The sequence below is a fragment of the Chiloscyllium plagiosum genome, unplaced genomic scaffold (genome assembly GCF_037043375.1).
Source record: "Chiloscyllium plagiosum isolate Xiang-an unplaced genomic scaffold, Cpla_swu_hap1 HiC_scaffold_36, whole genome shotgun sequence".
NCBI classification, from domain to species: Eukaryota; Metazoa; Chordata; class Chondrichthyes; order Orectolobiformes; family Hemiscylliidae; genus Chiloscyllium; species Chiloscyllium plagiosum.
Window position 1 is genome coordinate 17,670,880 of NW_028270174.1, and position 22,028 is coordinate 17,692,907.

The 22,028-nt window shown below is 41.0% G+C and overlaps 1 long non-coding RNA gene across 4 annotated transcripts in view; it reads left to right on the forward strand.

Moving 5' to 3' along the window:
- The first annotated feature begins 479 nt into the window (after positions 1–479).
- LOC122539442 (uncharacterized) overlaps positions 480–22,028 on the forward strand; it is a 60,451-nt gene continuing 38,902 nt past the window's right edge. For 2 of the 4 annotated variants that reach the window (XR_015753230.1, XR_006309081.2), the window contains exons 1-3: positions 504–600; positions 4,132–4,359; positions 20,320–20,445. This is a non-coding gene — a long non-coding RNA (uncharacterized LOC122539442). Of the gene's footprint in view, positions 605–4,131; positions 4,360–11,299; positions 11,419–20,319; positions 20,446–22,028 lie in introns of all 4 variants that reach the window. The other 2 variants (XR_015753229.1, XR_006309080.2) reach the window with 2 other exon arrangements.

Genomic DNA, 22,028 nt, shown 5'->3' on the forward strand with positions numbered 1-22,028 from the left:
CATTCGCTCTTTTAACTAGATTTCACGGATTCAGAAATTAATGGCTGCTTAATAGCGAGAGCTTGTCGCCAAGGGATCCATTAGCCCCTTTTAACCAAATTAAATGCATATAGTTACCTGAAGGGGGCTGCGCTAAAAGGGAGGTGTGACACATTATTTTTAACTTGAGTTTGTTTTGTTTCCTGAGTCACTGTGGCGTTTTCGACCACCAAGGCCTCAGCTGGCATGTGAAAGGTGGTAAGAATCAGGCATGTGTGAATGCGAGCCTGGGCCTTGCCACAGCGAAGGCCCAGGCTATTCATCACTGGCTGGTGGCTGACAGTGACTGATGGGATAGGCTCGGGTCTGGCACTTCACCAGCACAAGAATCATATGAGGCAGGGAGCAGACTGACAGCTGGAGCGCTGTGTCAAGTGGTGTAGAGACCAGAGCTATTAATAATCTGTGCCACATGATCCGCAGCACGGGGAACAATGATTTAGACATTGGTTGGAATAAAGATTTTACATTTAGTGTCAGTGACAACTACAGTGCTTGATATGTAAAGCTGATCTATTAATCAGATCTATGGAAATAGATTACAGGGTGACGTCTTCGACTGTGAGTACGTGATCTTTTTGAATGAATGCTTATTTGTTTTCAATATCAGAAATATTAAAGAGCTACTTTGTTTGTTCCAGGAGAAATCCATTCTTTACTTAACAGCTTCCATCTTCCAATCCCTTATGCTATTTTGTATCAATTTAACATGACCTGTGACCAACTATAATGATTATTCGGAGCTCAGTAATCCTTAAAGGATGCATAAGTACAAATGAGCCTGTCTACAAAATTGAATTTTATTGGTTGGCGGGGTTAAAACATAAGAATAAGTTATTGGTATAGGATCAATCTGAGTAGTAAACAGTAACTATCATTATTGATGAATCATGCGTCGTTATAGATATCTTTCGTGTAAAGGAGTTAGATGTACACCAACTGATCTGAGCTATAAGGAACAGCGGCTAACAAAAATGTTTCCCTCATCTCTGTGAAATGATCCCACTGCTGGACCAGGTAGAGGCAATTCAGACAGTCTGAACTTATATATAAATATAAAAACCAAACAATTTTGTCACCCAATTATTTTCTTAGACAAGAGCACAATGAGTTATGTAACTAAAGCGAACAGACAGGATTTGTGATATAGAGTCATAGAGATGAACAGCATGGAAACAGATCCTTCAGTCCAACTTGTCCATGCTGACCAGATATCCGAACACAATCTAGTCCCAACTGCCAGCACCTGGCCCATATTCCTCTAAACTCTTCCTATCCATATACCCACCCAGATGCCTTTTAAATGTTGCAATTGTACCAGCCTCCACCACTTCCTCAGGCAGCTCAGTCCATACAAAAATTGCCCCTTAGGTCTCTTTTATATCTTTCCCCTCTCACCCGAAACCTATGCCCTCTAGTTCTGGACTCCCCCACCCTAGGGAAAAGACTTTGTCTATTTATCCTATCCATGCCCCTCATTATTTTGTAAACCTCTATAAGGTCACCCCTCAGCCTCTGACGCTCTAGGGAAAACAGCCCCAGCCTATTCAACCTCTCCCTATAGCTCAAATTCTCCAACCCTGGCAATCATTGTAAATCATGTTTGAACCCTTTCTAATTTCATAGCATCTTTCCGATTGCACGCAATATTCCAAAAGACCAGGGTTGGAGGATTTGAGCTGTAAGGAGAGGCTGAATAGGTTGGGGCTGTTTTCTCTGGAGCGTGAAAGGCTGAGGGGTGACCTTATAGAGGTTTATAAATTCATGAGGGGCATGGATAGGATAAATAGACAGAGTCTTTCCCCTGGGGTTGGGGAGTCTAAACTAGAGGCCATAGGTTTTGGGTGAGAGGGGAAAGATATAAAAGAGACCTAAGGGGCAACTTTTTCACGCAGAGAGTGGTGCTTAAATGGAATGAGCTGCCAGAGGAAGTAGTGGAGTCTGGTACAATTACATTATTTAAAAGTCATCTTGGTGGATGTATTAATAGGAAGGGTTTAGAGGGATATGGGCCAAGTGCTGGCAAATGGGACTAGGTTAGATTGGGATATCTAGTCGGCATGGACAAGTTGGACCAAAGGGTCTGATTCCATGCTGTACATCTCTATGACTCTATGACTCGAATTGGCCTGACCATTGTTCTGTACAACTACAACAAATTAGCTATTACCTATTCAAATAATGTAGCAGACTTGAGGGGCTGAATGGTCTACTCCTGTTCCTACTCCTGAAGCAGTCCACCTGGGTGCTGATATGGTTTAATCTGGTCAGTCGTACATATAGCTGTCTTTTGTTCTGATGTGGGATATGTGATTCCTGGACACTGCTTCTTTTGGATCGGGATAATTGCAGCTGGTAAACTTAGCACTATGGCAGGAGCCTCCATGTCATGCCACCTCACCCCCTCCATCCCCATTTACCCCATTCTATCATGTCACCAAATGCCCTCCCAAGAGTTTCTGGTGCCATCCCCATACTCCAACTCTGCAGATTCAGAGAGCCAATCTGCACTTTAGGCTTGGGTGTAGGGGGATGGAGTGGAATGTGGAGGGAAGAGAGACAGAGAAGAAGGAAGGAAAGATGAGGGCAAGACCAGTCTGCAACATGGTCCTTATCTGGTAGATTATTGGCAATGGGGTGGGTGTGAAATGTCAGGAATCTGAGGAGCACTCAGGGAAATGAACCCTGCATATATCCTGCAACAAAAAGCAAGTTACTTAGCTCTTGGTGTGTGGAACTTGGAATGATTCCTCTAGCCAGATGTACACACTCCTCTCAATTGCTACTGTTCTCATGCTCACATCTCATGTTTATGAAGAATCCTGACCATCATGTAAGATCACACTTTAGAACGTCCTGTGGTTGTGAAAGGCACTAGAGAAACACAAGTCTTTCGATCTTCTGTTTGGGTCCTTTCAGAAGAGTGTTGGTTAGAATGAAGGGGTGTGATTGGAAATGTCACTAGATGTTTCTTGCCATGACCTTTCAGACAATACCAATCCAATTCGCCCCGGGGAACTGGGGAAAATCACCCATGTCCACTGCCAACAGCTGGAAAATTCCAGTCTTTTACTTAATGTCTATTTTTACACAAGGCTATCTTGATTTCACTGTATGGGGAATATTACTCATTTTCAAATTGATCATTTGATGGAATAGATTGATGTAGCTTTCCAAAGTGATACATTGTCATTTTTATTAAAATTACGTTGATGGTCATTCAATCAATAATAGGTAGGGAGGGGGGCTTGCAATTAATTAAATGTCTTGCTTCCTAGAATACAGTGACAAGTCTTCAGCACCTCTACACTCCAGCAGTACATTGATGTTCAAACTCACACTCATGAGCATAATACAACCATTAATCAACAAGCACAAAATACATGACAATCATTTTGTTCCCTTCTAACTAATTTCAGGAACAGTAAGTAGAGGACAACTTAAAATGTCAGTTCACACTTCTGTAAAATAGTAGCATCAGATAAAGCTGGAAACAGAACCTGCAGGCTACAGTGTGTATTTCAAATGCTTTTATTTGTTCAATCAAATACTTGTATTCTATATAAACTTTATGCATCAATATTGCATTTGAACTCTGCAAACTTAGAAATTTACATATTTTCCAATGACTGTCTTATTCAGGACAAAGTTAAAGATCACACAACACCAGGTTATAGTCCAACAGGTTTAGTTGGAAACACTAGCTTTCAGAGTGCTAGTGATGAAGGAGCAATGCTCAGAAAGCTAGTGCTTCCAATTAAACCTGCTGGACTATAACCTGGTGTTGTGTGATTTTTAACTTTGTACACCCCAGTCCAATACCAGCATCTCCAAATTATTCAGGACAAAAGCTGTCTCCCATTGGAATAAAAACAGAAATTGCTGCAAATACTTGGTAGATCTGGCAGCATCTGTGGAGAGAAAAATAGAGTTTCCAGTTAAATATGCTTCAATAGTAATTCTGTCAAAGAATCATTGTTGACTTGAAATGTTAACCTTTTTTTGTCTCTGACAGATCTGCTGAGATTCACCAGCATTTTCCGTTTGCTTTCCAGACTTCCAGCATTCACAGTACTTTGCTTTTTATTTTAGATGATTACTCGACAGTAAACATGTCAAATGTACTTCATAAAAATCATCACTCCTGGCATCCCTCATTATCTTTAAAAAAAGGACCTTGCACATTTCCAGTGTTCCAAACTGTAATCAACCATTCGTGTGTTCCTTACGGATCTTCGCTCCTGCTTTACTTGTGAAGTCCTGACTATTTTCTTGCGTGGAAGTGAATTTGGCAGTGTGGAATCTGAAGAACACTGACAGGTAATGTTAAATGTATCCCCATTGCTTATTGTTGATAAGAGGGACTCAAACTAAGAGAATTAAAATTGAGAGGGTTTAATAAAGACCTGGTGATGTGTTCTCCTCAATTATGACTCAGGAGAGGAAGACTGAAATGTTTCCTTATTATTCTATTTGTTCTCCTGACTTGGCTCCATTCTTCATACTTTGTAAACTTCACATGATCCAAACCTCCGCTGCAAATATCCCATTCCAAATCAAATCCCACTTTCCCATCTCCCCACACTTCCTTGACATGGATTTATTCCCAGCCTAGGCAGAAGTGGGTACTGTAGATGCTGGAGATTAGAGTCAAGATTAGAGTGGTGCTGGAAAAGCAAAGCAGGTCAGGCAGCATCCGAGGAGCAGGAGAGTCGACGTTCTGGGCAAAAGCCCTTCATCAGGAAGGGCTGATAAAGGGCTTTTTTCCAAAACATCGATTTTCCTGCTCCTCGGATGCTGCCTGACCTGCTGTGCTTTTCAAGCACCACTCTAATCTTGACTTTATTCCCAGCCTCCCAATGCTTCTGATGTAACATTCTCATCCTTATGCTTAAATGGCTGTGTTCTTGCCTATCTCTGTATCTTTCCTTTAGCCCAACAAACACCCTGCAGACTTCTCCTTAGTCCTACTGTGCCCTCCTGCGGAGTTCTTCATATTTTGTTTGCCCCATCATTGCAAATGTGCCTTCAGCCACCCAGCCCACATGCTCTGGAATTTCGTTCTTAATTGTCTTCACTTCCTTTTTCTCCTTTAAGCTCTACCTGAGAACCACTTATGTTAGCCACACCTTATTCCTCTTGTTAGTCCTGGTGTAAGGTTTTTCATAACTTTTATTTTAAAAACTGCTTGTTGTTGCTGTTTGTTTACTGCAGGCATCACATCCATTCTCCATTTGAGCCCTCTGGTAAAAATCCTCCTCACTGACCTCCCCCAGTGCTACTCTACAGATAGGGTGATATTTGATTGTTTAGTGTGTTCTGAAGCTCTGACACATTCTTGAGATTCTGATAATTTGATAAAACAATCCCAGGTTTTACTCCTGCAGTTGATGACAGCACCTGAACCCCCTTGATAGCATATTTGCCAAGGTCAGTCCATTGCCAACCGTGAGATATTATGAGGAAAAAAGTGAGACAGATTGCAATTTTATTGAATTGAGGTATGTTTATACATTTCAATGAAACACACAAAATCACACAAATTTTTGCTGGAGGCCAGCTGAAGCTTGACAGAACTATGATTGTATTCCAAGTCTGGTAAACACATTGAAGAAGCCAGGAATTATTATTCAGCTGCTTTCATTTTCTCTGTTCTTTTAAGCTCCGCCCAGAGATTGCTCCTTGAGGCAGCTACCGTTCTCCTGACAGACTTTAACACTGTTAACTATAAATCGCAGTATTCCCAGTTTACTTGTGGTATTGGTCTGTGCACATATGTAAATGCATATGCCTATTATATATGCCTGTATAGCGTATGTGCCTATCTGCAACAATGCTGCACAGGATACATCGCACAAGAATGATCATCCAGTAGCTGTTTATTAAAACATCTGCATTAGATATTATTTGTCAACTGCTCAATTTTTGTTTAATGCCTCCTCTGTCTAGACACATTACTATGGTTTTTATTATTTACCTCATGGCATCTTCACTCATTTGTATGTGCACTGTGATAAAGATTTAGAAATATATTATTATTATCATTTGGGAATTTGGATTCTAGAGTAAAGATAAATGGATAGTTATTTTTAGTTTTGTGAAAGTGACTTTTTTAGAAGAGGTCAGATGGTCATTTTTGAATAGTGAAATAAAGATAACTTTTCCAAGAAAGCATTTGACTCATGCTACATGACTAGCAAGCTATTTTTGACTTTGGTTGCTGAATTTTTCACTTAGCTAGTAATTATGACCAGAAGAAAAGATAATGAGAGCCACAACCAGGTTCAGTTGAGAAGAAAAGATTCTAACCACCAGAAGGTCAGTCCAGTTTGTTGAAACATTGTCTCTGAGCTGGAAAGAAGTTCTTCAACTGTTTTAGCTGTTCAAGTAGACAGTGTTCTTCTTAAAGTTCAGAAGAAACTGAGTTTGCCAGACTATGTACTTTGGGGAGAGATGATGATGAAATCAACCATATATGGTGAATGTGCAGAAAGTCCAAAAGGAAACACTTATAGCCTTTTCAGATGAATAGAAATTTTAAAATTTACTAAGATAAGAGTGGTAATTCAGTGAGATAGAGTGTCTGTAAAGGATATTGCTTGGGAAAAGAGGAACGTTTTTCTTTATCCTGTTTAAAATAAGATGTTTTCAAAGTGTTTCATTCATATTTGTAAACTTTTTGAGTAATAAGCTATTTTTTGTTAAAGTACATTTACAGTATTCTGTAATAATGTCCAGTGAATGACCACAATGGTAACCAATGATAAAAGGTAAAACCTATAGCCTATCAAGCAAGGTTCCATTTTGCAGAGCACCTACATTGTGTTGACAAAAGTGACCCTGAGCTTCTAGTTGCCTGCCACTTCATCATCCAACTGTGTTCCCTGATCGACAGTTCTGTGTCAGGCCTGTTGTAGTGCTCCAGCGAAGCTCAACATAAGCTGGAAGAACATGGCATCTCATTTTCCACATGGGGACCTTGCAGCCATTAGGACCCAGTTTGATAGTTTTAGGACCTGAACACTTTCTCTGTCCTTTACCCTCCCCCACTTGACATCATCTGGGTCGCTTTCAACCCATTTTTGCCCAGTTATGTTCTGCATTACCAGCTTTTCTTTTTCCCTGGTATGCTGTTATCCATCTCTTGGTTTGCCAACTGTCTTTTTCACCCTCTAGGCTCTGCCTCCACCTATCTTCTCACTCCTTCACCAACTCTCCCACTCCTTGCCTTCAGCTTAAGTACCATCTTTTCCTAGCAGCTAGTAGTTCTGATGAAAGTTCAGTGGGTCTGAAACATTTGCTGTCCTTTCTCTCCACAAATGCTGCCAGAACTTCTGAGTTCCTCCGCCAATGTCTGTTTTTGTTTCATTTTGGAATCTGACTTGTCCAGATGGGATCATGACACAGTCCAATTGTGCAAAGCTTCTGCAAACTTATTTTCCTTTGGTTAGAATAGAATTGTCTTCTTTTCGTGATTGATATTAGGGTTTTTCCCTGTCGGCATGGATTCTCTAACATAAAGTTTTATAGATTCATGCTGAAAGAATTCAACTGCTGAAAATATGGCTTCTTCACAATTAGCTGGAAATAAAAACTTGTCTTGGTATTTCCCCTGCAGCTAGCATCTCCCAGTGAACTGGTTAAGATCAACAAACCCAGCATGGAGCAGAGACTGAACCTTGAATTTCCAAGGGGAAATCAGTTTTACATTCACTGCCTGTGCAGATTGCAAACATAGTAGATCTCCCTCGTTTTCATTGCACTGAAATTATTTACAGAGACCCTTCTGGGTTAACTTTAGATAAGGTAACTCAGTGCTGACCTGAGACTGAACTTGCTGGGAATCATGTAAAAGGATGCAAAGGTAAACCTAACTGATGTATTATAGTATGAAACCATTAAACAAACACTGATATTGTCAAGTCTTCGTTCAGAACTACAGCCAGAGTACAGTGGGGATCCTATAGCTTTTGCTGATGAGGTGAAAAAATGTTCTGACATATCAATTTTCAGATCCGGAGAGAGTGTTTGTAAAATGGGCTTTATTGAGATCGTTCAATGCCTAAATTAATAAATCGAGACTTGTGCTATTCATTTCTGCACTGTATTCAGTTAACAGCTATTCATTAAACAGGCAAATAAATGAATAATACTGCAGGTGCTGGAAGTCTGAAACAAATACAGAAAATGCTGGAGAAACTCAGTAAGTCTGGCATCAGCTGTGGAGAGAGAAGCAGAGTTAACATTTCGAATTTGGTATGACTCTCCTTCAGAATACTCAAAGAATGCTGAGTCTGCTTCATGTCTGATATCAGGCATTTTCAGATTTGTAAAGCCATATGTCTGAGGTGCAGTATATCTTGAAATAACCTAACAGTTGATTGTATATTAATTGTGTTTAATTGTATGCAGGCCTTTGGCATTAACCGGGGATTTGCTTGAATTCCTTAAAACAGACACAAACTAAAATTTGACTTTTTTTTGTTATTTTGTAAAGAAATGCCAATAAACAGTAGTTGAAAACGGTTGCCTAATGTTGAAGAATACAATCTAAGAAAAACATCATTCGCAAAAGTTACAAATGGGAGAGATGGTGGCAAGTTAATAATATCAGTGGATTAGTAATCCAGAGGTCTGAACCAATGCTCTTGAGGGATGCGTCCATATCCCAGCAGTTTTAACATTTATTTGCGCGATATGGGTGTCATTGACTGGCCAGCATTTATTGCCTGTCCCTAGTTGCCCTTGAGAAGGTGGTGGTGAGCCGCCTTCTTGAACTGCTGCAGTCCACCTGTTGTGGATTGACCCACAATGCCATTAGGGAGGAAATGCTACTGGGCCAGGATTTTGACCCCGTGACAGTGAGAGAACGGCGATATATTTCCAAGTCATGATGGTGAGTGGCTTGGAGGGGAACTTGAAGGCAGTGGTGTTCCCATGTATCTGCTGCTCTTGTCCTTCTAAAAGAAAATGTTATGGGTTTGGAAGGTGCTAGCTGCGGATCTTTGATGAATTTCGGCAGTGCATCTTGTAGATAGTACATACTGCAGGTACTGAACGTCAGTGGTGGAGGGAGTGGATGCGGTGCCAATCAAGTGTGCTGCTCTGTCCTGGATGGTGTCAAGCTTCTTGAGTGTTATTGGAGCTGCACATATCAAGGCAAGTGGATGGTGGAATTTAAAAGTCCAATTGATAAATCTGGAATTAAAAGCCACTCTTCGTAAAAGTGACCATGAGAACAAGCATCAATTGTCTAGGGGTGAAGAAACATCAGGTTCACTAATATCATTTAGGGAGAAAAATGTACTGTGCTTACTTGGTCTGGCCTACTTGTGACTCCAGACCCAAAAGAATCCATCTAGAAGGTCAAGAGCAGCAGATACATGGGAACACCATTGCCTTCAAGTTCCCCTCCAAGCCACTCACCATCATGACTTGAAATATATCACTGTTCCTTCACTGTCACTGGGTTAAAATCCTGGCCCAGTGGCATTTCCTCACTAACGGCATTGTAGTTGACACTTGACTGCCCTCTGTAATGGCCTGCTCAAACCAAACAATTCAAAAGTAATTAGGGATAGGTAACTTGGTCTTGTCAACTGCTTTAAGATCCCATGAAAAAATGTTTTTAAATCCTAGAGGAAGATTGACGGAAATCACACATAAACTGCTTGGGGGACTATCCTCTGTTGTTCTTGAGGTGTGAACAATTTAACCAGAGGAAGAATGAAGTCGAGATGTGAACACAGATTACAGCCTTACCAAAACAGAGGCAAGGTGTGGCCTGGTGTTATTACATTCCGCAAGACATAAATTCTGCAATAAATTATTTGAGATGGTGCATAGTAGTTAGATAGTGATAAACATTTGGACCCTCTACCAGAGTCCTTAGATGAAATCTGCAGAAAAGATGATCTGTTAAATAGCTATGAGGCATGATCAGACTATGACAGATATCAAAACACAAATGGTCATTCCTGGAAGAATGCATCATATGCTTGAATACATTGCTTCAAATACGACAAACTTCATTTGACGATCCTTGGATCATTACAAATGTTTCATGGACGTAATGTGTCTCTTAAGAACCATTTCTAGCTAGTATTCAGTTCTCAGTATAAAGTTTGGGGTTTATTCTGAGGTACCAGATAAGGAGAAACAAGCTTTGTCACATTGATAGACTTGTGCTGAAAATGTCCTGGCAGATTGAATTTAAAAGGTTAAAGTGACGATTGCAGTTGCTAGGGGATTGAAGAGTGACTGAGTGGTACAAGAGTTAGCATGGACTAGCCCAGAGGTGGCAAATCATTGCTTCTTATTCACATGTGTCTCCATCAATTTGCATTTCTGTGAGGAGATAATTTTCACCAAACATTGACTTTGAAACGACCAAATGAAACCTCACCTGGCTGAAGCCTAGATTAATCAAGATTGTGCTGAAATTGTGTAAAACATTAGTGAGACTGCAGCGAGAGTGTGGCATACAATACTGGTTGGTGTGTTTCAGGAAGAATGTGATCGCACTAGAAGGGGTTTAAAGAGGAGTTTTATGAATAAGTCTTCAGAAATAGAGAACCTTTCCAAGGAGGAAAGGTTGGATTATGGTGCTGTTTTCCTTGGAGCTGAGGAAGTTGAGAGTACGCTGAATCTGTGTGTGTCTGAACTTCCGAGGGACTTTGATAGAATACAAAGGAAATATCCATTTCCATTACCAGTGAGATCTACAAGCTGGGTTATCAATTTAAAATAATAGGTGGAAGGATTACAAGGGAGTTGAGAAGTTTTTTCTTCATTTGGTGGGTGATGAAGGTTTGGAATTCATTGTCTGAAAATATGGCAAAGTCAGAAGCCCTCACTGTAATTTAACGACACTCAAGTATGCATGTGCAGAACCACAAACCAAGAGGTGGTTAACGGGATTAAACCAGTTAGCTCTTTTTTTTGGTCAGTATGGGTCAAATGACCTCATTTGTTGGTATAAATCTTTTTCAACATTTCCAGTGCTGACAAGTGACCTTGTCTTTATTTCAACAATGAGCTTTTGGAAGTGTGTTCCATAACATTCAAAATTTCTCCTGCCCTCTGGATTAACTTAAATTTTCTCTATCCTAAAACCCTTGCTTACCGGAGCCAACTTTTTTGTAACTGTTCTGCCACATCTGTTGATAATTTTGGGCATGCTGATAAATCATCTCCTCTGTCATAATGAAGACAGGCTGAGTTTCAATGCATCCTTCACACCTGTATTTCCTTGCTCCAGGGAAAAGCAAGATACCAAGAAGGAGCAACAACATCTGGCCCCAGTGGAAAATGAGCCTTAGCAACAGGAGATTAAGGGCAGAAAGTGATGTATACATCTCTGCTGCACCGGGTGACCGGGTAATTCTTCTGGTTGGAGTTGCAATGATGTCCATTCTGTTTGCTTAGAAACACTTTCCCTTCAACAAACTCATCAGCATGAGATGTGTTGCCATTGTTCACTGCTTATACATAAACCATGGGAAGCATTGGTTTTTAATCAGTGACATTTATTTAACTGGAATGTATATTTCTGTGCAGATCTCACGGTGGCTCAGTGGTTAGCACTGCTGTCTCACAGCATCAGGGTCCCAGGTTCGATTCCAGCCTCGGGTGACTGTGTGAAGTTTGCACATTCTCCCCATGTTTGTTCCGGTTTCCTCCTATTGGCCATGTTAAATTGCCCATAGTGTTTGGTGCATTAGTCAGAGGGGGGTGGGTTGCTCTTTGGAAGGTCAGTGTGGACTTGTTGGGCCAAAGGCCCTGTTTCCACACTGTAGGGAACCTAATCTCCTTGATCATTTCCATGCCTTTAGTGCAATGTTGTTTTGAAACAGTGAAATTTGAGAAGATTTATTTATTTGCAAAGATTTATGGATAGTGAAATGGATTCCAGTAATTGAATAGGTGATTTGAATTGAATTGGGAATGCTGAAAGTTGCTGTGTTCTATTCGTTCCAAACACTTTCTAAAACCCATTGATAGTGATGGAAAGGTGCCACCAGCAGAGCTATCAAGCAACATCTGCTCGGCAATAAACTGCTCAGGGACGCCCAGTTTGGGTTCTGCCAGGGCCACTCAGCTTCTGACCTCATTACAGCCTTGGTTCAAATACCGACAAAAGAGCTGAATTCCAGAGGAATGGTGAGAGTGATAGCCCTTGACATCAAGACTGCAATAGACCGAGTGTGGCATCAAGGAGCCCTAGTAAAACTGGAGTCAATGGGTATCAGGGGGTAAACTTTCTGCTGGTCGGAGTCATACCTGGCACATAGGAAGATGGTCATGGTTTTTGGTGGTCAGTCATCTCAGCTCCAAGACATCGCTGCAGAGTTCCACAGTGAGTGTCCTAGGCCCAACCATTTTCAGCTGCTTCATCAATGACCTCCATCATAAAGTCAAAAATGGAAGATGTTTACTGACAATTGCACAATGTTCAGCACCATTCTTGACTCCTCAGACACTGAATCAGTTTATGTTCAGATGCAACAAGGACACTATCCAGGCTTGGGCTGATAAGTGGTAAGGAACATTCTCACCACACAATTGCCAGACTATGGCAATTACCAGTAAAAGATAATCTAACCACTTCCCTTTGACATTCAATGGTGTTACCATCAGTGAATCCCCCACTATCAACATCCTTGAGGTTACCAATGACCAGAAACTCAACTGGACTTTCCACATAAACATAGTGGCTACAAGAACAGGTCAGAAGCTAGGAATTCTGTAGTCAGTAACTCACATTCTGACTCCGAAAGTCTGTCTATCATCTAGAAGGCACAATTCAGCAGTGTAATGGAATATCCCCACTTGCACGGATGGATGTAGCTCCAACAACAGCCAAGAAGATTGACCTAGGACAAAACAGCCCACTTGATTGATACCACATCCACAAATATCAACTTCCTTCCACACTGATGCTCAGTAGCAGCAGTGTGTACTATCTACAAGATGCATTGCAGAAATTCACCAAAGATCCCTAGACAGCACTTTCCAAACCCTTCCATGTGGAAGGATAAGAGCAGCTGATATATAGGAACACTGCCACTTGCAAGTTCCCCTCCAAGGCACTCACCATCCTGACTTGGAAATACATCGCCATTCCCTCGATGTCACTGGAACGCCTTTCCAAATAGCATTGTGGGTCTACCTACAGCACATGGACTGCAGCAGTTCAAGAAGGCAGCTCATCACCACCTTCTCAAGAGCAATAAATGCTGGCCAGCCAGAGATGCCCAGATCCCACAAATGAATAAAAAAAAGCAATTACCTCCAATTATTGTGATGTAATAACAGTACATTAAATATCTAAAATGAACTGTCCTGAGTTGTTCCTGCCTCCTGCATTCAAGCTTTTAAAGGTATGTTCTATCTATAGTTGTACCAAGTGTGGTCACCTCAAACTGCTATCAACTGGCAAATAACACATCCTATTTAACCTCAAGGTGTTTGTGGTCATAGTCTCAGTAGGTGTAATTCCCTGTTGCACCATGTACATTCCTCTTTCAATTTCCCCAGCCCTTCCGCATAGATGGATCTGCAGTCTTCCTCTTACAAATAAATGATTTCCCATCCCCTCAGTTTCCTTCATTCTGTGCTTATTATCTTGCTGACTCATTAGTGCAGTACATCTCCCAGTGAATACCATTTGCTGCAATTCAGTCATCAGTGTGACAGAGCCATCCTTGATCAGATTTCTCATAGCCATATTTATACCAGATCTATGATCTTCACAAAACTTGGTCCATCAGAACCGTATTCTTATATCCATAGTAAAGTCCATGACTGTGTCTGTTAAGAGAAAACATAGAAAATCAGGAATCAGACTGATAGCAAACTAACCAGACCTATAGAGCCCAGACACCCTGATGTTTACAGCAGACATTCTGCTCAGCCACTCATATCTTTGACTCTATTTATGCTGCACTGCTGGGCATACCTGATACACCAGGATTTAGAGAACCAGCATTCAGCTTATTAACCAGCTGTTGCCAAAGATAACTTTATTTAAACCTGTCTTTCTCCACTCCAAGGCATCACTTATAAAATTGTCAGAAATATATCTGTGAAGGAAAGCTGTACTTGCATCTATTGCTAAGAACTTCAGATTCTAATTAAGTCACCTCAGAAATCTGAAGTAGACACTATCAGAGGTAAATTAAAGTCAGTCAGATGACCATCAGCAACAAGTGAACATTTGTCACATTGAAATGCTTGTGACATCAACGAATGAACAAATATATGCTAAATTGCCCATAGTATCAGGGGCATTAGTCAGGAGGATATATAGGTTAGGGGAATGGGTCTAGATGGGTTACTCTTCGGGGGGTCGGTGTGGACTTGTTGGGCTGAAGGGCCTGTTTCCATACTGTAGGGAATCTAATATTAAATCTAATAAATAACTGTGAAAAACTTTAGAATCACAAGTAAAAGATAGATCCAAAGGCTTTTACCAAGAAAGTGAATAATCAAATAAGAAGGTTCAAAATATACGAGTCTTTATTTGGTATTAATTATGAAAAGAAGTGACATTTTGGTTTAACTATTGACTGCATCCCTCAAATAAAAATGCACATAACTGAATTTCTGTAGATCTCATTCTTCTCCGTTATAATAAATATATCAAATCAGAGTCATAGAGTCATAGAGATGTACAGCACGGAAACAGACACTTCGGTCCAACCCGACCAGATATCCCAACCCAATCTAATTTAAGTCCCACCAGCCAGCACCCGGCCCATATCCCTCCAAACCCTTCCTATTCATATACCCATTTAAATGTCTTTTAAATGTTGCAATTGTACCAGCCTCCACCATTTCGTCTGGCAGCTCATGTCAGACACGTAACACCCTCTGCATGAAAAGGTTGCCCCTTAGGTCTCTTTTATATCTTTCCCCTCTCACCCTAAACCTATGCCCTCTTGTTCAGGACTCCCCCACCCCAGGGAAAAGACTTTGTCTATTTATCCTATCCATGCCCCTCATAATTTTGTAAATCTCTATAAGGTCACCCCTCAGTCTCCGATGCTCGAGGGAAAACAGCCCAGCCTGTTCAGCCTCTCCCTATAGCTAAAATCCTCCAACCCTGGCAACATCTTGTAAATCTTTTCTGAGCCCTTTCAAGTTTCACAACATCTTTCCAATAGGAAGGAGATCAGAATTGCACACAATATTCCAACAGTGGTCTAACCAGTGTCCTGTACAGCCGCAACATGACCTCCCAACTCCTGTACTCAATACTCTGACCAATAAAGGAAAGCATACCAAACGCCTTCTTCACTGTCCTATCTATCTGCGACTCCACTTTCAAGGAGCTATGAACCTGTACTCCAAGGTCTCTTTGTTCAGCAACACTCCCTAGGACCTTACCATTAAGTGTACAAGTCCTGCTAAGATTTGCTTTTCCAAAATGCAGCACCTCGCATTTATCTGAAATAAAGTCCATCTGCCACTTCTCAGCCCATTGGCCCATCTGATTAAGATCCCGTTGTAATCTGAGGTAACCTTCTTCGCTGTCCACTACACCTCCAAGAGGATAAATGATTCACAGACCTGAGCAAAGCTACTCCAAACAAAAATCCTTTGGGGTAATTTTAACCTCCTCTGACCAGCAGGAACCAGATGGTTTGAAGAAACCAACAGTTCATACCTGGTTTGATTTTCTTTCCATTCAAGTTAAATACTGTGGCTACAAGAGCAGGGCAGACACTGGGGATTCTATGACAAGTAGCTCACCACCTGTCTCCCATCTGCACCACCATCTGCAGCTTCCTCTCCAAGTCACACACTATCTCGACTTGGAACCATATCCACTGCCACTGCTTCAAAATAGTCAAACATCAGCACTGTAGGTATAGCTATCCATGAAGAACCGCAGTGGTTCCAGAAAGCAGATCACCACTACCTTCTCAGGACAGCTAGTGGTGGATAATAATTGTTTACCTGACCCTTGATGCCCCATGCCCACAATTAGCTCCTTACCATCTTGAATGAACCATCCTATTTGATCAGCAACCCATCCACCATCTTCAACATTCACTTTTTCCACCACTGATGCGCAGTGACAGCAGTATGCACCAAAGACAAGAGACACTACAGCAACTTGTCAATGCTTCTTTGAAAATTTCTTCCACCTGGGTCAAGGGCCGTGGATACAGTTAACACCCATCACCTATAAGTTCTACTCCAAGCAACCCACCATTCTGATTTTGAATGCATCACTGCTCCTTTACAGTGACTGAGTTAATAATGTGCAACGACCCACTCTAAAACCATTGTATATGTACCTACACTACATGATTAACTCAAGCAGGTGGCTCACCATCACCTTTCAAGTGCAATGAAGGATAGGAAATAAACTTTGGAGTAACCAGTTCTTATCCTATGGAAGATTAGAAAAAATGGAAAGTGGAAAGATTGAACACCATGCCCAATTAATCCATTGTCATATGCAAAGCTGTGGAAAATCATGGGGATGTACGAAATGGCAAAATGACTCAGACTTTTTAAAAAATTGTAAATTGATAAGTTTGTTTTTAAAAGAAAGAATTATACCGTGAAACAAAAATGAGTTTGGCTTGAGAGGTTGTAAGATAAATACTTGTGTATCAACCATTAACAAGTGAAAACAAGCAACTGAAACATGGACTGACCTTTATTAAACCACCACAAAACCACTTAACCTGCTGGACTGGGCCTCTAAGGACACCTGCTGAAGCAGGCTAAACAAATAGCGATTCTTAACTGAAGAACACTTGGTTTCTTTCAGCCAAGCTCCCATCTGTTAACAGCCTTTTGTCTGAACTGTGTTCAGCTGCAGCAGCAGGCAGGCCTGAGCTTTGAGGTGCCTTTTCTGTGAAGTCCTCTTTAGCATATCCCTCCCTTCTTTTCATGCCCTGATTTATTCATTGGTTTCACCCCTTCTCCCCTCCCCCGCGATGCTTTCGGAGTGCCTTCTTGTCTCCAGTACTCTGAGGGTCATGTCTTTTCAGTCACTTGCACAATACCTAGTGCCTGCATCTGTTTCCAGATCAAATCAGGCATATTGTGATCACATCCTGCCTGAGAATTGTTCCCCCTTTTGCTAAGCATTGTCGCCAATTTCATGCCATGTATCGCTCCATGTTTTGTGCTTCATGAAGCTGTCATGGGCATAAAAGTTGCCTGACCAGGGTCGTAGTCAAAGGGGTGGGAATGAAACATCAGCGAAATGTTTATCGGGCCACCCACACTACACTCCAGGAATTAATGGTAGCCAGCAGGCTTCATTATGCAGCCTGTAGAAGTCAACAGTTTTACAAGACCAATAAAGCTTCCTCTTTACAAGACCTAAGAGCAGGGAAAGGCACTGCCTTTCACTTGGTCATGTTCCGACTGAGTACAGTTAGTATGTCTCATCTCAGCCACAAATCTGAAGAGCTGGATTAGGCCTGATAATTTCCCAAATATTATTTAAACCAGTGCAATTGGAATATCTTATTAGCACGTTCATTTATTCTCACAAGAGTTGGTTGGGTTTGTGGGAGGGTGGTGGGGGGTGCACAAGGAGGTGGTGATTAGTTCCTCGCAGGAAGCCTTTGACTGACATGAGAGAGCTTTGTCCTGTGTATGTTAAACAATTTCATGGACATCTGTCACACATAGTTAACTTTGCATTGCTGCATTTCAGTTTGGCAAGCTTATAGCAGGTCTCACTGATAAACTAGCTGGCAGTCAGCAAAAAGTGCAGCATAGCGAAGCAGGAATCATAAAACCCAGTGCTGTCCACTAATATCCAAGTTCATTCAGTGCAATGAAACCATGCGGAGGAGCTTTATTCCTGGGTAATTATCTGGAAACCTATAAGACAATAAAGCATCTGGTGGTCTTTCTTTCATGATACAATTTTTCTCAATATTGTGACAGGGAAAAGCATTGTATTCTTCCCTGGGTGGCTGATGCAGGCAGGGAATAAAAGCAAGGTTCAGAAAAGAGCAAATAAATGAATTTATATCTATCTTTTCTTTTTCTTTGGTTAATTCCACTCAATATTGTTCTGGATGACTTCTTCACTAGTTTTCAGCTCGTGATTCTCACTGTGATCTCCTGAATAAATCTTTGTTTCCCCCCTTCCCTTCTCCTCCTCCCAAACAGACAATCGGACAGTGTTTTTCTGAAAGGTAGGAATGATTTGAGAGCTGTTAAGGTGGGTGCAAAATTGGGAGAAACAAGAATACAGGATGGAATCTTTCAAAACCATTCAGCGATTTTATCACCAATGATTACCAGTGTGCTCAAGAATATCAACTCAACATTTAATTTTGCATGTAAGTGTTGACAGGCATCACTGAATCTCTTTAAAATATTATAACACTGAACCCACTCCCAGAGTTTCCTTGGGAATTGTCCATTGAAATGCATGTTCAAAAAGAGAGGGGAACAAGCACATTATAAAAGGCAAGACCTCATATGGATCTCTGCAGGAACGATAAATTGCACTTGCCACTTGTGATTGGCATGCATGGAATTACCATTGCTGAGTCACTCACTATCTACATGCCAGGGGTTGCCATTGACTAGAGATTGAATTGGACCAGCCATATGAATACGATGGCAACATGTATAGGCCAGAGGTTGGGAATTGTGCCAGTAATGTACCTCCTGACTCTCCAAATCCTGTCTACCATCTACAAGGCACAAATCAGGAGAGTGATGAAATATTCCCCATTTGCCTTGATGAATTCCAAAAACATTCAAGAAGCTTGGCACCACCCAAGACAATGCAGCTGGCTTGATTGGCATCAAAACATCCACTCCCTCCGCCACTGACACCTGGTGGCAGCAGTGTGTACTATCCACAAGGTGCATTATAGTAATCCACCAAGGCTCCTCCAACAACAACTTCCAAACCCACAACTTTTACTATCCCAAAGGACAAGGGCAGTAGTTGCACAGGAACACACCACCTTCAAGTTTGACTCCAAGTTGAACAACATTCTGACTTGGAACTATATTTATGTTCTTTCACTGTCACGGGGTCATTGAATCATGGAATCCCTACAGTGTGGAAACATGCCCTTCGGCCCAACAATTCCACACCGACCCTCTGAAGAGTAACCCAGTTGCCTACTACTATACATTTACCCCAGGCTAATGCACCCTAATCTACAGATCTCTGACCACTATGGGCAATTTAGCGTCACCAATTCACCTAATCTGCACATCTTTGGATTGTGGTAGCAAACTGGTACACCCGGAGTAAACTGGATCAAAATCCTCAAACACATTTCCCAGCAGTGTTGTGGGTGACCTTACTCTCCAAAGACTGCAATAGTTCAAGAAGGCAGTTCACTACCACTACCTCCTCCAGTCAATTAACTTAGATAAATTATTCTAATACAAATAGCAATACCATATCCCAAGAACACCTTTTAAAACATTCAGATGTGAAAATAAATGAGACTGACTCAGAACGGAATTGGAGAAGGCTATCCTTGAAAATTAGATTCTGAAACTTGATTTATAATATCCAGTGTATTCAGGAGTATTTCTGATTTATTCAAATCAAGGAATGAGTTTATGGTTTCTCGACTTTGTGATATGACCAAACCACTGCAACTGCAGATGGGGGGGTTTGTGGAATGACAGAAGGAAAAGCAATAAACTAAAATTGACCACCTGTAATTCCTCTTAAATCTTAATAAAAATCAATCTTGTTGATGGTCATAATTACAATTAATGGGATGCCTGTAATTTGCACTTTGACGATAACATCATAAACTATGCTCGCAAAACTGCTGCAGCTTTTAAAACATTTACCTGATCCTGCAATCAATGCCAAGTGTTTGATATGGTGCACAATATAAAGGTCTTTTGATTATACTAGGAGATATCAGTGTATGAATAATTAACACATCCCACTCTCCATTAATTTTTTGACGGCAGCTTCTATATTTTAAACAAGATAAAGTCCCCACTATGAGAGGGAGTAAAAAATTTCTCTAAAACTGTCTTCTGCATTTTTGGACTGGAGCCATGCTGTTTTATATATGAAGTGAGGGCATGTCCTCTTATTTCCAGTCAGTTAGACTCAGCATTCTTTGCACTGGGAGACTGCTGACAGCATTGAGTTGAGTGACAAAATTACAGTGGATCTATCAGGAACACTACAGCTGTTGCTAAGAAATCCTAAATCCAAAGCTGATCCTCTGTGAGATTGATAATACCAAATCTGCAGCCTGTTCTACACTCTGTCTGATTTCCTTTCTTTCAATTGATCAGGTAAAGAAGCAAGCTGCCAATTCACCATCACTGGACTTTGGTTGGCACAATTGTCAAAGATAAACCTCACCCTTGTTCCTTGCTCAGTTCTGGAGAATCCCATAGAGCTTCAGAAAACACCCTCAGGTTTGTTGAAGTGATGTGGCATTATTTTACCTAACATGCGCATAGAGTTAGGTGCATTAGTCAGAGGGAAATGGGTCTGGGTGGTTTATTCTTCGGAGGGTCGGTGGGGACTGGTTGGGCCGAAGGGCCTGTTTCCACACTGTAGGGAATCTAATCTAATCTAATCTAAGTTTTGAGGAAGAAACAAAAGGCTTTTTTTTTTCCTCAACAGTATGTAACCTGATTTTATCACGAGAACATTTGCAAGAATATAAATTTTTGATGAACATTGTTCAAATTCAGGAAAACACTGAATGAAAATTGAATTAAAAACTTTAAGAGATGTTGCACCAAGAACAACCTTCAGAAATAACAAAAGTGATATTAAGTGCAATTTTTTCTCAAGATGCAATCAATTGGGTTACTGATAATATGAACTTTAACTGACCATAACTCTGAATTCTGAACAACTCTCTCGCTCCTTTCCATTGATATAGATTAATACAATGTAGATACAAAGAAACGTGTAGTACAGTTGTATTGTCACGATTTCTGGGTTCAAGTCTCACCTGCTCTAGATGTGTCTCATAACATGAACAGGTTGAGTAAAAATAATTACAATGTAGGTATTTAATTGACAGAGGGAAAGCACTGGGAAAACCATCTGATGTATACTTTTCCCCAGTTATGTTGCCCATCAAACTTGAAATGACAGGCTGTTACCAACAACTGAAGAGAAATTGCAGACCGGGGAATGGGGGAGAATTGAGACAATGACCTGTTCTCAGGCCAACCACTACAAATTATTTTGTAGAATTAAACATGGAAAGAAAAGATGAAATTTGTATAACGTGTCCCCTAATTATGAGAGAAATGTGAGGAATTAGAGTGTTGTGAATCTATGGAACTCTATTTCCCAGAGAGGAGTGGTAGCATTAGATAGATTCTTGACTACCTGGGGTTCAAAGATTATTGGAGATAGGTGGGAATGTAGAGTTGAGGCAGTAATCAGATCAGCCCCAGTCCTATTGGAAGGCGGAGCAGGCTGGAGGGGTTGAGCAGCCTAATCCTGCTGATAATTTGTATGTTTGTGTTTTAACGATTCTGGAAACAGATAGTAGGTTCCAAGGATGGTTACACAGTTCTGACAGCAGGTTATCAACCAGAAATGTGGGCCTTGTTTCTATCTCCCATGGAGTCTGCCTGGCCTACTGAGAGTTTCTGTTTTTATTATTGAAGGTGATGGGAATCGGGTTAGATGAAGAAGAATGGAAGGAGGCTTGTGTGGAGCACAGACCAGTTGGGCTGAATGGCTTGCTTCAGTGCTGCAGATGTGATATAATTCTATGTAATGCCATGTCCGACTTGTTAAAACACAGCAGCATACTAGGATTTGTATGGTGTCCCAACATGGTGTTTTCAACATTATAAAATGTCCCAACATGACACACAGGGGCCCTATCAAACTCAATCTATATTAGAAATATTACAGTACCTTAAGCCCAATGATAACTAGATCTGCAACTTGTCACTGTATTCATTTACATGCCTTAAAACGTAAGCTATTGTAAAGAGCTCTGTTTTAGAGTCCTGGAAACTCGCAA